Source organism: Dipodomys spectabilis, unplaced genomic scaffold (assembly GCF_019054845.1).
Source record: "Dipodomys spectabilis isolate Male_0828 unplaced genomic scaffold, ASM1905484v1 ptg000307l, whole genome shotgun sequence".
Classification (NCBI taxonomy): domain Eukaryota; kingdom Metazoa; phylum Chordata; class Mammalia; order Rodentia; family Heteromyidae; genus Dipodomys; species Dipodomys spectabilis.
The window spans coordinates 5,947,273-5,970,953 of NW_024870984.1; the positions used below are offsets into that span (position 1 = coordinate 5,947,273).

At 37.1% G+C, this 23,681-nt stretch overlaps 1 pseudogene; it reads right to left on the reverse strand.

Moving 5' to 3' along the window:
• Positions 1–2,482: 2,482 nt before the first annotated feature.
• LOC122127704 lies at positions 2,483–2,582 on the reverse strand (annotated as a pseudogene).
• Positions 2,583–23,681: the final 21,099 nt, after the last annotated feature.

A 23,681-nucleotide genomic window follows, 5' to 3' on the forward strand; every position in this document is an offset into this window, starting at 1 on the left:
TACCCAACATTAGAAAAAACTATATAATGCGGTAGTAAAATAGAAGTCCTTTGTAGGAATACTTAATTACCTTGTTTTTAAAGATACTTGTTTTCATCTAAAAAAGTAGGCCTGTCTATTGTCTTCATGTGATTTTGATGATTGAATGTGCTTAATGAGAAGTCAAAGTGAATTACTAATCCTTTGCTATCAATTAAATCTCACCTTTTCTTCTTGGAACTTATAATTATTAAAGCAATAGTTCAGAATCAGCAAGCAATAGTTCAGATTCACACTTCCAGTGCAAGTGGATCACCAGTAATTAATCCTTGATACCATTTTCCACAAAGTTTTGTCACAGATACAATCGGCCTGTCTTCTCTAGCTGCTTTCCTAGCCTGGACCTATTCCTTTACTCTACAGGAAAAGTGTGATTCAATTGATTTCAGTCAGATCTGTTACTAGAATTATCAAGGATTTAGATTTTTGTCTGTAATTTGGTCAAAGCTATGTCTCTTTATGTAGGCTAATAAAAATGTATTTACTAAATTCAAGTAAATACATAAATTCCATTTCCATCTCTTTTAAAAAATAAAATTGTTTGCTCTATAAATTGATCAGAGGCATGGTCATTGCACATCTGTCTCTCTCTTCCTCTCTCCCTTTCATGGTTCTCATAGATAATGTGACTGCTCCATAATTATCCTAATTTATTTTGCTTTTATATTTTTGGTTGCATCATTTCACTTTCTGCTCTGCCATTTCCCAAATCATTTACATAGGAGGCATTATTTCATATTTTCTCATTCCTATAATAAGCTGCACATGAAGACACCACTGGTACCATTTTCAGTCTGTACCTTTGAATATGGAGGAAAACCTTTCCTCTGCTCTCTATCAATTCCCTACTCTCCAGTTAGAATAATTTCCAATAGTAAAATTGGAAAAAGAGAAAGAAAATCATGGTGAAATAACAGATGTAGAAAATTCACTGGATTTTTCTGACCGGTTCAACCAACGTGAACTATTAGGGAATACATGTGCACCCCATTCCCACTGGTACTCACTGTCTCTGGTTAGGCAATTCTGATGAAGACAAGGAACAAGCTGAAAAAGTGAGGAATGGTATCATTCGCAAAAAAAAATGGAGAAGTATTAAAACAAATTTTTGTTTGGGCTGCTGAAAATAATCGGCTTACTACAGTTCAGATACCTCTCTTCATCGGGAAGCCTCCAGTGGGCACTTAGACATTGTCCATGAGTTGGTGGCTCAAGGCAGATATTCATGCAATTACTGTGAATGGCTAGACACCCCTGCACAGTGCTTATATGTTGAATAATACCAGAGTGGCTGCTTTCTTAGTTCACATTGAGGCAGATACCAATGCCCAAACTAAAGTCCTCTTGACTCCCTTGCATCTTACTGCTTGGAATAGAAATAGCAAAGATATGCTGGATCGCCTTCTATTGAAGCATTATATCAAACCAGGTCTGAAGAACAACTTGGAAGAAACTGCATTTAATATTGCCAAAAGGATAAATATGTATCACTACCTCTTTTAAATTGTGGAAGGCTGTAAAAATTGTTCTCCTAACTCATAATGGTTTGGTTAAGATTCTTAAATTTCAAAAATGCCAATCCATCTTTGTGTCTGTACAAAATATTTTCACTATACAAAGCAACAGCAATATCTTACTTTAAAAATTCATGGATTCCATAGTATTCTTCAATGAATTGCCTGACTTTGATGTCAAAATGTATTCAAGAGTTGTTTGTATACATCTATAATGATTTCTGCAGGGTTTGTGATTTTTAAATCAGAAATCACTTTAACTTATCTGTTGAAATGAGTAGTACAGAAACTAAAAATATTTCTGGTGCTTGTATGAAAAAAGTATATTTTAAAATACTCTGTATTTTGTTTGTATAATGTCCATAATCTATTTAATTCTCTCCTAGATATAATATTTTGAATTATACATTGTTTTATAATATATAGGTTCGTTAATAAATGTGTTATTTCAGATAGCATTCCATATAGAAAAAGTTTAAGATTCCTTTTTTTCCTAGGTCCTTATAGTATTTTATTTCTTTGGGATAAAATGACAATGTTATCCAATTTCAAATGTTTTGTAAAGATTATGCTATGTAAAGGCCATTCTAAGGTGAGGATTTAACGCACTGATGTCAAACTAACTTTCAGTTCAATGAATTACATATATTGTTACATTTGCCTTTTTTAATTTTTTATTGTGAAAATACTGTACAGAGGGTTTACAATTACATGGGCAAGATAATGAGTACATTTCTCATCAAGCATTGTAGCCTCCTCCTGTATTTACCCTTCCCATCCATTCCCATCCTTCCCCTGCTCTCCCACTCAATCCTCCCTGCTACCCCTCCACCCGCACAAAGTTGTAAAGTTCATTTTTCGACATAACGACTTGTATTTTTGTAATCAATTTTTAATAACTGTTTTTCATTTCTTGCATCTCAAGAATGAAAAATATGAAATAATTCACAAATTTTCATATCATCCTTGTGCAAATGCCATGATAATCTCTATATTGTAGTAATTTGGGTAAAAGTCCTGCTGAAGCATCTTTATACAGGCATATATCCTTGGTTGACTGTTTGTAACTAGGAAACCTTATTGTTCCTAAAAATGTTATTGATCTTACTTCTCTAAAATTCTGTGTATATTGGGAAAAGCTTATATTGTTTGGTCGATTGCTCACATTTGCAATTTTTTTGTCAATGACTATTTTAAGTCTTTTTTATTTTAAATTTGATCATACTTTGAAGCCTTTATAGCTAGGTCCAAAGGTGATTGTTTTTCAAGTACTTATTTATAAACTGAGTTAGCTTTGTGGAGTTAATGGATTCAAAGTAAGCCTTGCTTACGAGCTACTTCTAAACTTCTGCAGCTTAAAAATTCCTAAATGATGTCTTACTGGTACAAATGTCTACCTGACCCTTACTCTTCTTCCCTGTACCAACAGATCAATCAGAATATCTTACCCTGACAGCATAGATTTTCTTATTGGAACAAAACTAATATTAGTTAAAAGGGATCATAGAGAGATAAACAGTTAAGAGAGAATCTTTTAGGCTAGAAGGTATTTTATCAAAATATAATTGTTTTTTATACCTAACATTTCAATAGTAGCTAAAGCCAAGAAGGTGAAAAAAATTTCACATGCGTGATTACCAAATGTCCTGGCCAGTCTACCATCCATCCAGGCAGGAATTTACACTACTGCCTTTCTTTCATCCAATATTTTCATAGTTACAAGAGAAGTCTAGATGTTTCTCCTCGATATTAGGCCTTAAATTGGTAATGTTTTAATCACAGTGTTTCCTCTTGTCTCTAGGCTGTAAATCTCCAAATGGTAAAGCTTTAGGTCCAACTCTACCAAACACTGAGGTAGAAATAATGGAATAATATTTTAAAAGACAGTTGCCTTTGATACCGTAACCACAACAGAACATTGCAAAACATGTGCCTTTTTTATTATATTTTATAGTTATATATTTTATATTTATACGTGCTGATATTTTATTTCACACAGTGGAACTTACTAGAATTAATTGATAATTTGACAAATAAATAGATATTTATTACAATAAATAGATTGGAATATAAATAATAAGGTTTAGAATGTAAATTAGAATATAAAAAGTATCAATGCAATGTCTTTGGTATAAACTTGTGATATGTTCTAAATATTCTTGGTCTTCTGAATTCACATTGTAAAAAAAAAACAATTGTTTTCCTCTAATCTATAAGGGATTTTACTCTGCTGCTCTGTTTATTGTTTTAACTCACTGGTTGCAAAATGTTTTTCTCTATATTTCTGAAGCATTTCTACTGATTGTACCCAAATTTTGCTGATACGATATCTAAACGGTATTATTCTTCTGCAGGACCCACGGGTCCTAGGATCCCAGGTCTTAGTTATCCTCTTCATCTGATAACAAGGGGAAGATTTCTCACCTAGGCTCATGAAACATGCCAACAGAAAGTAATTGAAAATCCATCTCAATTCCTTATGACACCAGAATTAGTGGTAAGCAATTGTGTAATGCAATGCAACTTAAAATGAAAGATGAGATCACAAAATCTCAGAGAAAGTACAGTAATTCAAACTTTCAGTTTACAAATGACCAGCCCATATGAGTGACCAAGATCACAAATGTCACAAAATTATTTTTAATACCCCTCTTCTAATGATTACTCAAAGATTTCAGTCCAGCATAAGTAGGCAAAAAAAATAGTTCCTAGAACGATAGATCCATAATTGGTCTACCAAGGCTAGGAAAACTTGACTTACAGGTCAAATATAATTCACAAAAACATTAATTGAGAAGATCGTTAATGCTTCAAAATACTGGTACTTCAGTAAAACTTGTTTCTGTAGAATAAAAATGTTATCATTCTCAAACCAATGATAACCTACACTTAATCTCCTGAAAACAGATTCCTTTTCAAATAATCTTTTAAAAATCACATTCACCAAAATAACATTTGACAAGTAGACAATATTGACATTACAAATTTTTCAAGTTTAGGGTGCAAGTTACAATAGAGTTGTTTTATTTACCCAGCACTAATGCCAAACAGGTTCAACCATTCATTAAAGTGTAGAAATAGTACCACTCACCATTTGTGTTGTTCAGTAGGTGCCTTACAGAAATGTGTCAAATAGAAAAACCTCCCATAATTCAAACCCAAACACTAGCTAATAAAGTAAGTTTAATCACTTACTAAGGTACATTTTTTTTTTTTTTTGCCAGTCATGGGGCCTGAACTCTGGGCCTGGGCGCTGTCCCTCAGCTCTTCAGCTCAAGGCTAGCACTCTACCACTTGAGCCACAGCGCCACTTCTGGCTTTTTCTGCTTATGTGGTGCTGAGGAATCGAACCCAGGGCCTCATGCATGCAAGGAAAGCACTCTACCACTGAGCCACCTTCCCAGCCCCTAAGGTACATTTTAAAAAGTCATAAATAGTTGCTTTATCATATGTTGTTTTATGTTTTACCTATCAGTCTAACATAGTAAGAAGAAATATGACTTAAAGTCATGAATATGGGTACTCATCAGAGATGTGACAAACATAAAATCTGTCTTCTATTTCTACCATATTCCTGTATAGTAGTAAATCGTAGTCTTCTTCTTTTTCCAAAACTTATAGGTAGTAGAAAATATTATCCCATGTAAAATAAAATAATCATAAACATTTTTCAAAGCCATTTATAAAATTTGGTAGTAAGGAATATATTCTAAGCCATTTTTAAACTTTCTTGTTGACTAAAGATTAATCTTCCAAATGGATGAGAATAAAATCATGTCTAGGTGCTTCACGTCTCCAGTCTTGCAAATTGTTATTGCAGATGAATGAATTATGGAAATATAAGCTGACATCAGTTCAAGTGTACGCAGGATTGAAACTCCATGGATAGTATATAAAACTTTCAGAATATTAACAGTTTAACAGAATGACTATCAGGAAGTTGAAACCAGAGAGGAATAATAGTAAAGACAGAATGAATGAAAAATGGAACAAGGGGCAAGTACAGTTAGAATACTCAATGTACACATGTGATAAAGGAAGTGATAAATCTGAAATACATCTTGGAGAAGGGTTGGTTGAGAATGATAGAAGGAGTCACTCTGATCCAGGAGCATTGGACAATTAGATGGACATATTTATTGTAATACACTTGCACAACCTTTTGAAATTTAATTAAAAAACACAACAAAAAACAAAAACACACAAAAATCACAACCAAACAGCAATCTCTAGAGAGGAGTATATGACCTCTCAAAATTTTAAATAGTTCATGAAGGGTAGTCTGGGGAATACCAAACAAAGCTGTTCAAAGAGGGCAGTTTGGGGTAGCAGAGAATTTTGAACAGATTTAAGTAGATTGTCTAAGGTTGTGAATCACCTACATCTGCTGCAAATATTTTCTTCTGTGAGTTCTCTTTGTCTGAAATGGATACTCCAGTCCTCAGCCACACTTGATGGCTTGTGAAGATAGAATGGAAGAAACAAGATCAAGAATCCATTACTCCACTGGAGACAGAAGAGTCCTCTATGTTTTCTCTCATCTCTCTTCACTACTCTTTCTTCATACTTTTAAGTCAAGTGATTTTGAATTATATCTTTCATTCTTTGTTCTGGCAAGTAATTAGCCAAACTAATTTCCTAAATATTATTTGCCATTTTTTTTCTACCATGCTGTTTACTTGTCCAAGGGAGTCCATTAAGCTTCACCCTTGCATTTGGTTGCCACGAAAATCCAACATTTATGTTAATGATGACAAACTCTATTGTAAAACTTTGTCTCCAAAAAACCGATCCAAGAAGCTGTGATCACAAATATTTAGCTATACTTTTTTTCTTTTACCTTGAAAGTCTTCTTGTGTCTAAAGTTCCACAAAAATAAGTACTCCACTACTTTTTGGTTCAATCACTTCTAACCTCAAAGATATATTTTACTAACAAGATGCTTAGAGGAAACCGAAGTATACTCCACTTTTATGTTCTCTCTTAAGACTCTCCTTAGATACCATATCAGGATCAGTGAAGTTATTCTTTGCAAAATTATTTCAATAGATTATTTTTTCTTGGTCTTGCATTTGCTCAGCAAGATGTATGGAACAGAATAGAGTTAAATCATCCATACCTTGGGTAACAGTGTCTATTACAAAGGACAATGCTTCTATGTCCTAATACTATGTCCTCCTCCTAGCTCTTCCCTGATTTCCAATTAAGCACAGCTTCTTGACTTCAAGTCCAGTGAAGCTGAAAGACTATAAGATCTCCTCCCCACCCCACCCCGCTACATCTTCATGGTTTCTCTTTTAAAACTCTTTTAAGTTGCCTCATTTGGACGTAGAATTTATTTTCCTGTCCTCATTCAAACTGTTCTACATTGTAGTGAGCCAAATAGGCTCTGTAAAATCACTTTAGGTAGCAAAAATATTAAGACAATCTATATCAACATTTTTGGCCTCCCTCCACTGCTGAAGTCAGTATGCTTATATAGGGCTTCTAAGAACATTGTTTTCTTACCCTTTCAATTTTCTCAATTCTTTTCTAATCCCAAACTTTTTGACTTATGTAATAAGAGAAGTCTTCACTACCTCATGTTAATAAGGATATTATTTTTTGTGAGCTACTTAGAAATGTGTAATCATTGGCGTAACCAATCAGATTTTTTTCTGTGTTTCAGTGCTTCACGTGCAAAGACATTGTGGAAAGTGTTACAAACAGAAAAGTGTGAACCCAATACCTTCTTTCATTTTGAAGGGCCCTTTCTCCCTAAATATTTTGACCCAAATTATCTTTTTCAAAGAATAATTTTGGTAATTAAAGGTCAATTCACAAAATTTGATGTCTTAGTTTTCTTAAGAACTTTGAATTTCACACAGTGAGAGTATATTTCCTGGGTAAGGACAATTCTCAAGGGAACCTACAGGATTTACAGTAAGGTTTCTAAAGTTTGTTTAGTGTGAAAATGAGCTATCTTTACCCACATTGCTCCTTCTCAACTAGGTCTCCATAGCTTTCTTGGCATGAAAGCCTATTTTCCCAGGCAATTTTCTTAATAGGCTAATCTGTTAAAAATTTGAACAATTAAAATATACCTGTCATAATTTTTAAACTCTTTTGAAATTCCTTTATCAGAATCACGTTTTCCCCAATCCTAATTCAACCTTTTCCATCAAAAACAGTAACATGTTGTTTATATGATATAGTGTCCATGCAACTATTATTTTCCAGTGGCTTTATGTGTATATATGAACATATAAGCTGATGCTGAGCAAAATGAACTCCAAGGTATGGAAACAGAGATTTTTTTGCAGTTGTTTATAATGTACTATATGATTTCTATTTTCTTTGGGTTTTCCACCTATGGCTTGGCATCGGCTGTATTTGATTTTGTGCCCTGTGTATTGTGTATACACTTACCTTAATTAGGGAAGGGAAGAGGAATAACAAAATGGCAAGACAAAGGACAAAGGGCAAGCCAATGCAATAACAATACTCATAAGACAATATGTTGGAAATGTACATTAAAACTTGTGAGGAGTATTGAGGTGAAAGAAAACTATAAGAAAAATGAAAGAGGGGGTAAAAAGTTTGAAAAGTTATGTTTTCACTACCTTACAATTACTGTAACCCATTGTTTACCAATTTGACAATAAAATTAAATTAAAAAATAAGCTACATAAAAAATAATTTCACTGTATTGTTATAGTAAATATTTTATGTAGTAACTTTTTAAAAATCAATACTATTTGGCATCTAATTTGAATTGATTACTACTTTTTTTATCAGAGTCATCAACTTGAATGTTATCCAACTAGACACTATTTTCACAATAAATTTGACAATATTTTGAAAAAAGGAAAAATTTAGTACTTTCTCATACTAAAACCGAATATAGTTTAATTCTATGGAAACCCATAACTTTTAAAAGTAAATGAGTTGTTAAGAGGACAGAATATATGTGTTCCTCAAAATTCCTATGACTAATAACTACTCATTTTCAAATTCTGAACATTCCATACCTGAGTGATTCAAAACAGTACCTGTTTGCATGTTAAGTAATTTTGCAATAGATGCAGTTTCCAATGGAGTGTTACAGATTGAGAAGTCAACAGAAAAATAGCCACATTCTGGTAGAGGATAAAATTATGAAGGATCTGTAATTAATTCTTCAAAAGTAAGCAAATTTTATCAGAGTAAGCTATAATTTCTATGAATCATCAATCCAAAGATTTATGCCATAAAGTCATCCTAGTCCAATAATTTCCAACTTGTAAAGTGCACCTTAATATTCCCTTAATTCACATCATGAATAGCTTATCTCTATTGTGAAAAAAAATACTACACCTCTGTTAATGTGATTCTCTCCTTGTTCTGGAAAGAATACTACAATTAACTGGGTTGCATCATTTTTCCCCCAGTGAGATTCTTGAGATCAGAACATTTGCAAATGTTATTTATATTTATACTTTTTTAAACTATCACAGATATTTAGGATGCTAAGGTCAGAAGATTATGTTTCAAATATCCAATAAACTCAGAAAAATTCAGACACAAGTGGCACTGAGATTGAAGTGGTAGCGCACGAGCCTTGAGCATAAACAGGCTCAGAGACAGTTTCCAGGCCCAGATTTCAAGCCCTAGGACAAACCAATAACCCCAAATGTAGCATTTTTCTCATTGTATACAGAGGCAAGTAATTAAGGAAATTGCTTCCTCTGTTACATATAGGTAGAAGAAAGAAGAAGTCACACAATTATTCTCTTCATACAATGTTATACAAAACCCTCAAAAATTGCAATTTTTCTATATTTATAAATTAATATCGATTTGTTGGCAACTCTGTCTAGATTATTTACATTATCATTTTATACATGAATGGTTGGAATTTTCTATTAACTAAGATCTAATTATAACTCTCTTGAAAGCATATTCTAGGCAAATAGAATGCCAGAATCATTTGTGAATTTGTCAATTAAACCCTCTACTCAAAAAGAATTTTGTAGTATCCTATAAAATATGAAATTACAAGCAAATCTAAAATATTTATGTTAACTCTAAATTCTAATTTAGCAAGATCTACAAAGTCCTGCTTTAGATGAACTTTGAAATTTCTCTAGACTTAAGATTTTGTAATCCTTCCTCATTTCTTTGGAATCCAACAGAATGACGCTTACTTACTTTTTCAAATTTTGGGTGGGAATCATGAGCCATTTTGAATCTAGGAATGTTCTGTAATGAAGAGAGTATTTAAAACAAAACTGAAGATTATATACGAGTTGCATTTCAATAGGAAACTTGACTTCTCAAAACATAATAACAAAATTAGCCCAAACTTCTAATTGTGTATTCCTTTCTTGTTGTTTGGTTTGTTTTATCTGACAAAATTATACTACCTGGTCCAGGAAATGTATCACTATTTAATTCCACTCTCTAATCTCCTGCCTTAGTCTGAGTGCTAGAATTCCAGGTTTGTATCACATTGCCCTGCCATGTTTGTTGGTTTATTTAATCTAGACATAGACTAGCATTTCTGAACTTCTCCAATGATATTATCCACTAGACAGACTGCTCAGAGTGTTTATGTACTATTTTAGAATATCTTCTAACATTTGACACAGGATATGATCATTTTCAGATGCACCTGCTGGGATCTCTGATTCATTCGATCCCTTTAATAATAATTAATTGACTCTCTTACTATCTCTCGTCCCTACCTATGTAATAGTCTCAAACTTTTTTGAAGAAAGTTCATGAGGACTTTCTAATACTAAAATTCATCTCTTAATTCTTACTAAAGACATATTTTCTATTGCTATTTTTAAACTTTTCTACATATTCTAAGAGTTGTTTCATTTGTGTATTTTTGTGTGCACATATAAGTGCCTCTGTGTGTATGTGTATGTTTGTATGTATGTATGCAAAAGCCTCAAGCTCTTATTCATCATATGGATGTTCAGTCCATATCATGTTTGGTGTGGTTATTTATTTTATTTCTTGTTTTATTCATTTATTTACCATATATTTTATTGACTCTGATGACATCTATACCATTGATTATATTGTTTACATCTTATCACATAGCATCTAGATTTGTAGATGTGTTCTCCATCATGACTGGTATTGCTAGGATCTGAACGCAGGGCCTAGCAGGCCGAATTCATGAATGGGTGAGTGTGAGCATGGCATCCTCTAGCCAATGAAGCTGTCAGTTGGTTACTAGGCGCTAGTTTGTGCCCCAGGTTTGGCCAAAACAGCGATAAATAGATAGGCAGACGGTGGTATACAAATAAATAAACATTGGTAAACAGTGCCAGAGCCATCTATGACTGAATGACACCTACTACGTTCCTACCAACACTTAGGTATTTATTTTTTTTTTTTTAATTTAATTTAATTTTATTTGTGAACATACTGTACAGAGGAGTTACAGTTACATGGGCAGGATAATGTGTACATTTCTTACCAAGCATTGCAGCCTCCTCCTTTGTTTATCCTTCACATCCCTTCCCAGCCTCCCCCCTCCCCCCCTAATCCCAATCCTTCTCCTTCCTCCCTCCCCCCAGCCCCCCCCCCCCACCAACATTGTAAAGTTCGTTTTGGACATGACAACTTGTACTTCTCATTGTTGCAACAGGTCCACCTGTATCCTTAAACAACTGGTTTTTCCCCATCTCCTCCACAAGTTATACTGACATCAAATATAGTGAAAGCAAGGGTTATACTGTGGGGGAGGGACATACAAAGCAACAAAGAGATAATCTTATAAATGTGTTAGAAACACATGCATGAAAGAAAAAAACATTAAAATACACATCTAAGGGTTCATTTTCCTGACATCACATTATCTGACCTTTTCCGCTTGACTCATACATATACTAGATATTACAAATAAGGGAAACCATGGGACCTACGTTTCTTTGGGCCTGGCTTACTTCACTTAATATAATTTTTTCCAAGTTTTTCCATTTCCTAACAAATGGGGCAATGTCATTCTTTCTGATGGAGGCATAGAATTCCATTGTGTATATATACCACATTTTCTTGATCCATTCATCTACTGAGGGGCATCTGGGTTGGTTCCATATCTTAGCTATGGTAAATAATGCTGCAATAAACATAGTTGTGCTGGTAGCTTTAGTGTGGTCTTGTTTGTAAACATTAGGGTAAATGCCCAAAAGTGGGATTGCTGGGTCATAGGGGAGCTCTATGTGGAGTCTTTTGAGGAACCTCCATACTGCTTTCCAAAGTGGTTGAACAAGTTTACATTCCCACCAACAATGAAGTAAGGTTCCTTTCTGTCCACATCCCCTCCAGCATCTGTTGTTGTTAGAGTTCTTGATTTTTGCCGTTCTCACTGGAGTGAGGTGATATCTCAATGTTGTTTTGATTTGCATTTCTTTTATGGCTAGGGATGTTGAACATTTCTTCATGTGTCTATTGGCCATCCTTCTTTCTTCTTCAGAGAAGTTTCTCTTTAAGTCTTTCGCCCACTTATTTATTGGGCAGTTGTTTCTTTGAGGATTTGTTGTTGGGGGGTTTAATTTTTTGAGTTCCAAGTATATTTTAGATATGAGACCCTTGTCCGTTGTATGGCTAGTAAAGATCTTCTCCCAATCCGTGGGCTTTCTATTGATCTTGCTAGCTATGTCATTTGCCCTGCAGAAGCTCTGCAACTTTATGCAATCCCATTTGTCCAATCTTTCTTTGATTTGTTGTGTTTCCAGGTCTCTATTCAGAAAATTTCGGCCTGAGCCAAGGAGACCTAGGGTTTCTCCTATTCCATCCTGTAATGTTTTCAGAGTGTCTGCTTTGACTTCAAGGTCTTTGATCCATTTGGAGTTGATTCTGGTGCAGGGTGATATATAAGGATCTAGCTTAAGTTTTCTACATGTAGTTAACCAATTTTGCCAGTACCATTTACTGAAGAGGTTGTCCTTCTTCCATTCTATTGTTTTAGCTCCCTTATCGAAGATTAGATGGCTATAGGTCTGTGGGTTCATTTCTGGGTTTTCAATTCTATTCCATTGGTCCTGAGGTCTGTTCTTATGCCAATACCAAGCTGTTTTGATTACTATGGCTTTATAGTAGAGTTTGAAGTTTGGTATTGACATTCCTCCAGCAGTGTTCTTTCCATTCAGGAGCGTTTTTGCTATTCGGGGTCTTTTATTGTTCCATATGAATTTTTGGATTGCCTCTTCTATTTCCTTGAAGAATGAGGGTGGAATTTTGATAGGTATTGCATTGAATTTGTAGATAGCCTTGGGAAGTATTGCCATTTTCACGATGTTAATCTTTCCAATCCAGGAGCATGGGAGGTTTTGCCATTTTTTAAGTTCTGTGTTGATTTCCTTTTTCAAGATTTTAAAGTTTTCATCATAGAGGTCCTTCACTTCTTTAGTTAAGTTAATTCCTAGGTATTTTATTTTTTGTGGGGCTATTACAAATGGAGTTGCTTTCCTAATTTCAGCCACACTTTTCTCATTGTTGGCATACAGAAAAGCCATTGATTTTTGGGGGTTAATTTTATAACCTGCTACTTTGCCGAAGTTTTGAATCAGCTTGAGTAATTTGGGAGTGGAGTCTATGGGATTCTTTAAATACAAGATCATGTCATCTGCAAAGAGGGAGAGTTTTATTTCTTCTTTCCCTATTTGGATCCCCTTTATGCCTGCATCTTGTCTTATTGCTGTAGCTAGGCATTCTAATACTAGATTGAAGAGAAGTGGAGAGAGTGGGCATCCTTGTCTTGTTCCTGAGTTAAGAGGAAATGGCTTTAGTTTTTCACCATTGAGTATAATGCTGGCTGTAGGTTTGTCATATACAGCCTTTATCATATTGAGGAATGTTCCATGGATTCCTAATTTTTCCAAAACACTTAGGTATTTATTATTCCACCATTAAAGGAATATTATTCTTTTCATGCTTAATAAACTATTGAGATCAATCAGCAACCTAGGATTATTGCATCCAATTTTAGACTCAACTTGTGCATGAACTACTCTTTCAATTGGCATTCATATGCATAGGAACAAGTCCCTTGCATTCTTCTACCATTGTTATGTGTCAGGACCGGGTTTGAACCAAGAGCCTATGTTGACAGGTTGGCCTATGGTTTCCCTGATAGCCCGCCAGCTTTCAGCAATGGCAGGTCAGCTCCACTTTGCAACCAGGTAATTAAGACCCAGGATAGTCACCTTGCAAAGAAAAAAATCCTAAAACCCTCCAGCCCTCTGCAGCTCACCACTTTTTGTGCTTTCCAGCTTTTTTTTTTTCTTCCTGCAGTCCCTCTGGGCCTAGGATCCCCCAATCGAATATGGGTCCAGATGCTGCACCCCAGCCTAGGGTGATGGAAGCTAAGGCAGACTACCACGACATGAGTTCAAGCCCCATTGTTGGCCAAAAAAAAAAAAAAACAAATAAAAATTAATTAATTAAATTTAAAAAAATAAAGCTCACTTGTTTGGAATTTCTGCCAGTTTTCTTTCCTAGCCTAGGATTTGAACTCAGGGTCTTGGTAAATCTGTAGCAATGTGTGGGAAGGTGCAGTGTTGTCACTACTTGAATTCAAACCCTGTGCCAAGCCAAAAATAAAAAAAAAAATAAGTCACTGACCTGGGCAGTGCGAGTAGTTGTGGAGATGGTAGAGAAGGTTTGGTAGGGGGAAAACAAAGGAGGAAGCAACAATGCTCAATAGGAAATGTACTCATTACCTTGCTCATGTAACTGTAACCCCTCTGTACAACATTTTTACAATAAAAATGTACAAAAAATGAAACAATATAGTTCTCAGAGAAGCACTTTATGGGTAAAGGAAGGATGTCTGAATTGCTGTACAAAATTCGCCACTGCATTTTTGTTTAATGCTCAGTATGAAACTGAATAAACATAACTGCTTCCATTTAAAAAATTAAGTCTCAGTCTTGGAACTGGTGCCAGTATTTCTGCTATTGCTGGGATTTGATTTCACTGTCCAGGTAACTCTTTTGCACCATAGGTGAAGGCAAATCTCACTGTCCTTGAGGAAAAGAAATTCAGGCTAGAGTTCCCAGGGCCTGAATGAAGGCCCTGCAATGGAAAAACTATTTCTGTACATGTGTAATATATGATATATACTTACATATGTATGTTTATTACATATTATGATTACTATTGATTTTGATTTTGTATTTTATTTTTATTTGATTCATTAATTTATTGTTTTATTATTATACACATAATATTTATTACATTTTGAACATACATTATAAAATTATACACAATAATTTAGGACATTAACTCATTTTTCATTAATATTTTATTAAGTGTTGAAACATGATACATAATTAAATGGAGGCATTTGTCATAGTCTTCACATGTTTAGAGTCTCACTCAAGTATGAGCTGTGTTTTACCTTTGGATACCTTACTATAGTGATCTCTTTAGATGATTTATAGTCAGAAGCCTTTTCTTGAGGATAGGCAAGTTGAGGGATAAAATTGTAAGGGTGGGGCAAGAAATGTGGCTTAGTGGTATAGAGCTCACTCAGCTTGCATGAATGCCAGGGTTTGAATCCTCAGTGCCACATACTCAGAAAAAGCCAGAAGCTGTGGAGGGGCTCAAGTGGTAGAGCACTAGCCTTGAGGAAAAGAAGCCCCAAGACTGTCAAAAACAATAGGCCAGATGCCAGTGGCTCACACTTGGAACTCTAGCTTCTCTGGAGGCTGAGATCTGAAGACCACCGTTCAAAGTCAGCCTAGACAAGGAAAGCCTGTTAGACTGTTATCTCCAATGAACCACCAAAAAACCCACGTGGCGCTGTGGATCAAGTGGTACAGTGTTTGCCTTGCTCAGGAAAAGTCCCTAGACTTGATTCAATTCACACAACTGGAAAAAAGTAAGGGTTAATCAAAGTACTTTTTCTATTTGCTAATTAGGAGAACATTCTCTGGAAAATGAACGCTGATAGATAGCAGAATTGAAATCAGAGCTCAAGGTTCAAGTGTAGCAGATCCATATGCCCAGCCTCTCAGACTCTAGCATTATAACCTTGTGTCCTACGGGGTTCTGAAAGGTCAAATGTTGAAAGACATAATATGCTCCCCAAGCCCTTTGTGATGAGCAGTTGACTTGTATTGTCGATATCATTACACTTCTGAACCCAGCAGAACAGTGGTGGCTCACACCCATCATCTAGCTCAGGAGGCTGAGATCTGAGGATCACAGGGTGAAGCCAGCTAGGGCAGGAAAGTCTAGGACAATCTAACTTCCACTTTGGAAAGGTCAGATGTTCAAGAGCTTCCTGTGTTTCTCTTGGTGATGAGAAGTTACTTGCACTCTAAATGTTTTTAGAATTCTTGAGCTATAGAAGCAGAAAAGAAACATTTTTGACCCATCCTGGGTTCAAATGAAGTTTTCAGGATCCAAGCCCTAGCCCTGTTAGCAGGAAGAACTCCTGTGTAACATTGTATTTGAAGGACCAAAAACAGTTTCAAAAGACATGCTAGGTGAAGAGACCTAGGCTTGCAGGATTAGGAGGCAGAATGTACATAATCAACAGGGAAGTCAGCTGCAAAAGCACTTCATGCATTCCAGGCACAGCCAGCAAAGGGGGGAACCCTGAAATATTTGTTAGAGTTACACCAGGGTCAGGCCTTTCTCAGCCTCTTCAAACAATGACTAATTAACCTTCCTCTCTCAGGTGAAGGGAGCCGCAGGCTATCTTTAGGTTAACAGTAGAGAGCCAGTTTAGAGGGGGAGAGGGGAGGAACAGGGAAGAAAAACCCTGCTCTCTGCGTTAAGGAATGGGATTTTGACTGTCCATCTATCAGATTTAAAGACCATTCTTCTACATCTGCCAATCCATTCTCCTTCCTTCATTCTGCACATCATTAATGCAAATTCCCAGTCCAAGGGGCGGCAGGGCCCTTTCTCTTTTGTCTCTAAGCACCTGAGTTAGAACCTGGCTCTGCCCTCTTGGCTCTTGGGCCTTCCGCTGCCTGAGAAGTGGGACAGAGACAGTCTTCCTGCTCTGTGCTTGTGTGAAGGCAATGTGGTGGCCTGGCTCCCTGCAGAAGGCCTCACACTGGGAAGTATTCCCTTCTTTCCTCCTGACGTCCAAGATCTATCTATCCACCTATCTACCTACCTTCCTTCCTACTTACCTATGTAGCTAGCGATCTCTTACCAGTTCTTGGGATGAACTCAAGGCCTGGGCACTGTTTCTAGCTCTCTGCTACTTGAGCCACAGCACCAATTCTGGCTTTTTTCTGTGTGCTACTGAGGAATCGAACCCAGGGCTCTTGTATGCTAGGGAAGCACTCTCTCACTAATCCAAATACCCAGCACCCTCATCTTTTTCTTCATTGTAGTTTTTACATAAGTATGCTACCATTTTACGTCTCCAAGTTTAATTCTGAATACTGGCTATTTCTATGAACACTTTTCTTCCCCTGCCTGATTTGTCACTGTCCCTGCCTTGGCCTCATAATAAAATCTAAATAAAGGCTCTTGAGAGCTTAAGTGTGCATCATATAAAGACACAGGTCTGCTACCCTGGAAGAGAAAAGCCATGGGCTTGAAATGAAAAGAATGATGCAGTATGTGCAACGAGTATATCTGAAAAATAAATCAGTAAATAAAGCAGAAGCATTGAATATGGTCTGTTTGCACTGAGGGTGGTAATATACACACATAAGCAGGTAAGGCACTGATACATAACTTGGTATTCTCTTCTTTATTTTGTGGCCATCCCAGGGCTTAATCTCAAAGCCCGATGCGTTCCTCAGCTGTTTTGCTCAAGTGTGAGGCTCTACCACCCTCACAGCTCCACTTCAAGCCATCTGGTCATTAATTGGACATAAGCACCTTCCAAACTTTCTTGCCTGGTCTGGCCTGTTTTTCCTGCTCGGCTTTCTCTCTCAAAGCTGGAGCTCTACCCTCTGGGCCACTGCTTCACTTTTGGTTTTCTGTTGGTTTTTGGAGATAAGAGTCTCAAAGACATTCCTACTTGGGCTGGCTTTGAACGGCAATCTCCTGAGGAGGCTTCAAATGGCTTTCCTCAAGGATTCGCCAAGGAGGTGCTCCACAGAAATCCTTAGTCTAAATCTTGAGACCATGAGCTCAGAGCAGAAGCCCAGAGCTTTACCATTTTGTGCCACAGCTTCACTTCTAGTCTCTGTGTGTGTGTGTGTGTGTGTGTGTGTGTGTGTGTGTGTGTGTGTTTGTGCACGCGCACACACACACACGGGCTTCTGCTCTGAGCCTATGGTCAGCACCTAGTCCCTGTGTTCAACCCCAAAACCTAGCCACCCAGGGCCCAACTAAGAGAAGTGAAACATTTCAAAACCTGATGAGCTTCACCAGACTCATATGACAGGAAGCATCGTGATACCAGACATGTGCTTGGATTTCCCAAGCTTCCAGAATCCTGGGAGAGGCATCATAGGACCATCATTGCTGTAGGTCCTGGGGTTGAACTGTGAGCCTAGGCATACTCTCTGAGCTCCTTTTACTCAAGGGTATTGCATTAACCTTGAATTCAAGCCTTACTTCTGGGTTTTTCTGTGATCTCTCAGAAATAACAATGTCAGGGACTTTCCTATGCTGGCTGGATTTAAACTAAGGTTCTCTACATCTCAGCCTCCTCAGGAGCTAGGATTACAGTCAGCAGCCCTTGGCACCTGCCTTTCTTTTCTTCTTCATTTTTTAATCTGGACAATCTGACTTCTTAACAGGGTCATTCCAATGGTTTGAATTTATAAGTAAACTACCCCAATGTTCTTACAGGTGCTTTCTCTGAGAAGGATTTTCTCTCCTCATCTTCTCCTCTGGTCACAGGTTTGAAGCCAAAAGTGAGAAATGAGTGTCCCAGGATTTGGGAGCAAATGTCCACAGAACCTGCCAGCTTTGTCACTTAGCATTGAGCTGCAGTGAATTTACTGTTTCAGGATGAGAGGACCGAAAGCTGGAGCTATCCTCATACTCTCTGCATTGCTCCTTTTGCCTATAAAATGACCTAATTATTATGAATGTTTTTTTTTGTCTACACCCTTAAGTATCTAGAACACACTAGAAGCATATTCATGTTTCTGTTTTTCTCTAGCACACGCACATGCACGTACAGCTTCACTTCTGGTCTGTGTGTGTGTGTGTGTGTGTGTGTGTGCGCGTGCACACGCTTATACACACATGTGCGCATGTGTGCATACACCAGTCCTGGAGGTTGAACTCAGGACCTGAGCACTGTACCTAGTTTCTCTTATACAAGGATAGCCCTCTCCCACTTGAGCCACAGAGCCACTTCAGGCTTTTTTCTAGTGATATGGTCCTGAGAAATCAAGCCCAGGGTTTCATATATGCAAAGTACTCTACCTCTAAGGCACATTCCCAGACCACTAAGTCAGGTTTGTTTGTTTGTTTCTGTTTTTTTTTTTTATTGTTGTTGTTGTAGGTTGTAGGAGTTAAAGTCTGGGTCTGGTGCTGTCCCTGAGCTCTTCAGCTCAAGTTTGTGCTCTACCACTTGAGCCACAGAGCTACTTCAGGTTTTCTGGTGGTTCATTGGAGCTATATGTCTCAAGGACTTTCCTGCCCAGGTTAGTTTTGAACCATGATCCTCAGATCTCATCCTTCCGAGTAGCTAGGATAACAGGCATGAGTCACAAGCACCCAGCTTCCACTTCAGTTGTCTTAGTGGTGAATTGAAGATAATAGTCTCATAGGACCTTTTGTGTCTGGGATAGTTGGGAACCCATATCCACAGATCTCAACTTCTTATAAGGCAAGGCAACAGACTTCAGCTATCAACTCCTAGGCCGTGTCATTCTGCTGCAAGGTGGTTAGTGGCTCCATGTGGTGGAGTGTTAGCCATGAGCCCAAGAGATAAGGGTCAGCACCTAGGCCCCGAGTTCAAGGTTCATGACTGAGAAAAATCAAAACAAAACAATTGTCCACAGGAGACAACTCACTAGTCTTCAGTAATACATAATTTTGTCTCTGCCATGGGGACATATCTGAGCCTCAATATTCTTGTCTGCATAATCATCTGAGTTGTGGAGGTCTTTGAGTACCAGGTGAAAGAGTGCACCCAATGAAGGACACAGCACATGTTACTCTGCAGGACTCAGCTGAGAGCACCCTATGAAGGACTCAGCACATAGCTCTATTGGATAAGCTATCATTAGGATTGGGGTGCTTTCATCAGTATCACCATTCTTTGAGGAATATTTCACAAACCAAACAAGTTCACATCTAATGGTTTAATGGGATTTTTTGGGGAGGAGTTACCCAGGGTGATGGAACACAAAGCATGGGGATACCGTTCTAATAACATTTGCTCAAGGCTAAAGCTGTACCACTTCAAGCCACATTTTAAAGTGTCCCGCAGACTTCCTGCTAGGACTGGGTTTTAAAGCCCCCAAGAGCCAGGATGATAGGGGTAAGCCAGCAGCGTCTGGTTCCTTGCAGCTGAGTTGCAGGGGTTTACATCTGGCTACGTCAGGTTAGGTGGAAGCTTTCAGCACCAGACTCCTAGCTTGCTTTGTGATGAGGTATTTGAAGGCCTGTCCTTCTACAGTTGCAGTTAGAACATTCTGCCTTTTTGGCAGCAGTCCTGGGGCTTGAGTAAGGGCTTCGACAGTGTCCCTAAGCATTTGTGCTCAAGGCTGGCACTCAATTGAGGAAAGGCAGCAAAACTTCCAGGTATTCTGTTTATGTGGCACTAAGGAATCAAAACCAGGGATTCGTGCTTACTAGGTGAGAACTCAACCACTGAGCCCCAGGAGTGAACAAGATATAAATAGATAGAGATTGCTGTATATAAATATTATATACACAAAAAGAGAGATGCCTGTATATTATTAAATTATAGATAATATTACTACCAATTATTAGGTATTAAATTATGTCTCTGTTTAATGATGTGTCCCAGTTGAACCATTAATAAAGCATTAATTAATAATTACTCAATATCCTGTTATTATTTATCACATATGTATATACATCATACATATAATTACATATTTTATAGAACAAGACAGATGTCTACATATAATTAAATTATGTATGCATCATGTGTTACTACCAATTATTATGTATTTAATTATGTCTCCATGCAATTTTTATTCTGTTAGTGCTTAATAAAATATTCATCTTAATGCAGTCCAATAGATCTTATATCTAATTTTATCCTACAATGATTCACTACTAATTCAATTTGTTTATCATTTACTGTAGTGATAATTTTTCCACCTATGACATTTATTACATTTATGACATCCTCTTACATAGCATATAGATTTGCATACGAATTATACATCCTACCTGACACAGAGCACTTTCAAAGAAAAAGAAAACATGTGTCATGCTCAGCTTCTCACTCCATGATTACATTTTTGGCAGTGCTGGGATCTAAATTCAGGGCCTACAAGGTTTAATTCATGAATGGGTGACTGTCAGCACAGCAGCCGCTAGCCAATTCATCTGCCAGGCAGTTCCCAGGCCCTGAGATCAAGCCCCATATGTTGACTCCATATTGTGTTTAGTGTATTCATTTTATTTTTTGAATTATTCATTTATCTATCATTTATTTTATTGATTGTTAATACACATGGAATATTTATTACATAGGGCATAGATTTGCCTGTGTATGAAACTTCACACCTGACACCCAGACCTTTCACAGAAAAGGAAACGTGTCACTTTGGGCTTCTTAATCCGCGATTCAATTTTTGTGAGTGCTGGCATCTGAACTTACAGCCTACAAGGTCCAACTCATAAGTGGGTGAGTGTCAGCATATCAGCCTGGGGTATATGGAGCTGACAAGCAGATCCCAGCATCTGAGATCGAACCCCAGGGGTTGACAAAATAAGAAGAGATTGACATGCAGATGGTAGTACACAAATAAATATAGATCTTTATAGTGCCAGAGATGTTTATATATGATTCAGTTATATATGCTACATTCCTACCAATTCATGGATATTCATTATGACTCCATGTAATTAATATTATTGTTTTCATCCTTAATGAATTATTAATTAAATCAACCACTGTCCTGAAATTATTGTGTCCATGTAATTAATTGTATTCTTTTAATGTGTCAAAAATATTAATTAAAATCAATCGGCCTCCTAAAATCACTCTAATTTTATAGTAGTATCATTCAGGTAGAACTAATTCAACCTGTACATTCAAAACCTTCCATTGGAATTCCTATGAATATGAACGAGACTCTTAGAATGTCCTGCCATTGGTAGGGGTCAGAACTGGGCTTTGAACTCAGGGCCTATGTTGCCATGTTGGCCTATGGCTTCCCTGGTAGCCCACCAGCTTTCAGTAAGCCACGTTAAGAGCATTTTTCAGCTGTGTCATTCAGATCCAGGAAGGTCACCTTGCAAAGAAAACAAATGTAAAAATGTCAGCCATCTGCAATTTGAACGGTTTTATTCTGTGTTGATTTATTTACTTTTTTCCTGTCAGCCTTTGGGGCCTAGGAACCCAGGATTGGCTGTGGATCCAGTGGCTGCACCCCAGGCTAGAGTGATCAAAGCTGACGCAGAATTGCCACGACATGGGTTCAAGCCCTGTGGCAAAATAAAAATACATACATACATACATACATACATACACACATACACACATACATATGTACACTATAAATATTTTAAAAATTATGAGGCTCCTTGGCTTGGAATTCATGCCATTTTTTTCTGGCAGGCCTGGGATTTGAACTCAGGATCTGGGTAAATCTACAGCACTATGGGGGAAGGGCAAGCTCACTGTGTTGGAAGACAAGAAAGTCAGGCCTGTTCCCAGGGCCTGAATTCAACCCTAGCATTCAAAAAAAATATTCGTATACATTTTAAATACATGACTTACATTTACTCTCAATTGTTTACTGCAGGGGCTGGGAAGGTGGCTCAGTGGTAGAGAGCTTTCCTTGAATGCCTGAGGCCCTGGGTTCGATTCCTCAGCACCACATAAGCAAAAAGAAAAAAGCCGGAAGTGGCACTGTGGCTCAAGTGGTAGATTGCTAGCCTTGAGCTGAAGAGCTGAGAGACAGCTCCCAGGCCCAGAGTTCAGGCCCCACAACCAGACCCAAAAACAAATATTTACTGCATATTACAGTTAGTGTATTAATTGTTTTATTTTGTTTTTAATTATTTGTTATGTATTTTAGTGAGTATGATTACATGTATAACATTTTTTACATCCTATCACATAGGACATAGATTTGCATATATATTGTACATCATACTTGAGACCCAGGACTTTGACCGGTAAGGAAAACATGTGGGACAATTGGCTTCTTCCACCAGGATTAAGTTTTTGGCAATTCTGTGATTTGAACTCAGGGCCTAGAAGGCCCACTTCATGAATGGGTCAATGTTAGCATACCAGTCTGATGCAAGTGACGTTGTCGAGCAAATTTGAAGACCCAAGTTCACGTCCTAGGAGTGGCCAATATATAAACAGACAGATGTGTAGACTGAAGTGTGTGTGTGTATTTATATATGTATATGCATCTATCAATAAATGTATACAGAGACAGACATTTATGTAGATTCTAGTGTATAACTATATATAAAGTGTGATATCTATATTGTATTTATATATATATATTCTATTACTACTAATTATTTGGTATAAAATTATGCCTCCATTAATTAATCATGGTAGAAGACTTAATAAAGTATTAATTAAATTAATCAATAATCTATATTTATTGTGTACAATCTTATACTAGAATGACTTGCTAAATAGTGATTCAATTAGTACATGTCAACATTCTATTAGTGTTCCTATAGATAGGAACTAGTTTCCTAGGATCTTCAGCCATGTGTAGGTGGCAGTCCCAGGATCGAACTAAGGGCTTCTGTGCATGGATTGGGCTCAGGCTTCATTGACAGCCTCGGCTATGCAAGGTCACATAAAATTTTCAAGCCTAGTCACAGTCACCCAGGATGGTTACAGTGCAAAGGAAACAAAGGTAATACTGTTGTGTAAAACTTCCTGGTTTATTCATCCTCCATTTTTGTTGGTTTGATGGTTTTTTGCCAGAGAAGGAAGTTGAACTTGGTTCCTAGGATCCCTGGGTCATCTGTGGGTGTAAAAGCTGCACCCCAGCTTAGGGTAATCAAGGCTGAGGCAGAGTTAGGACA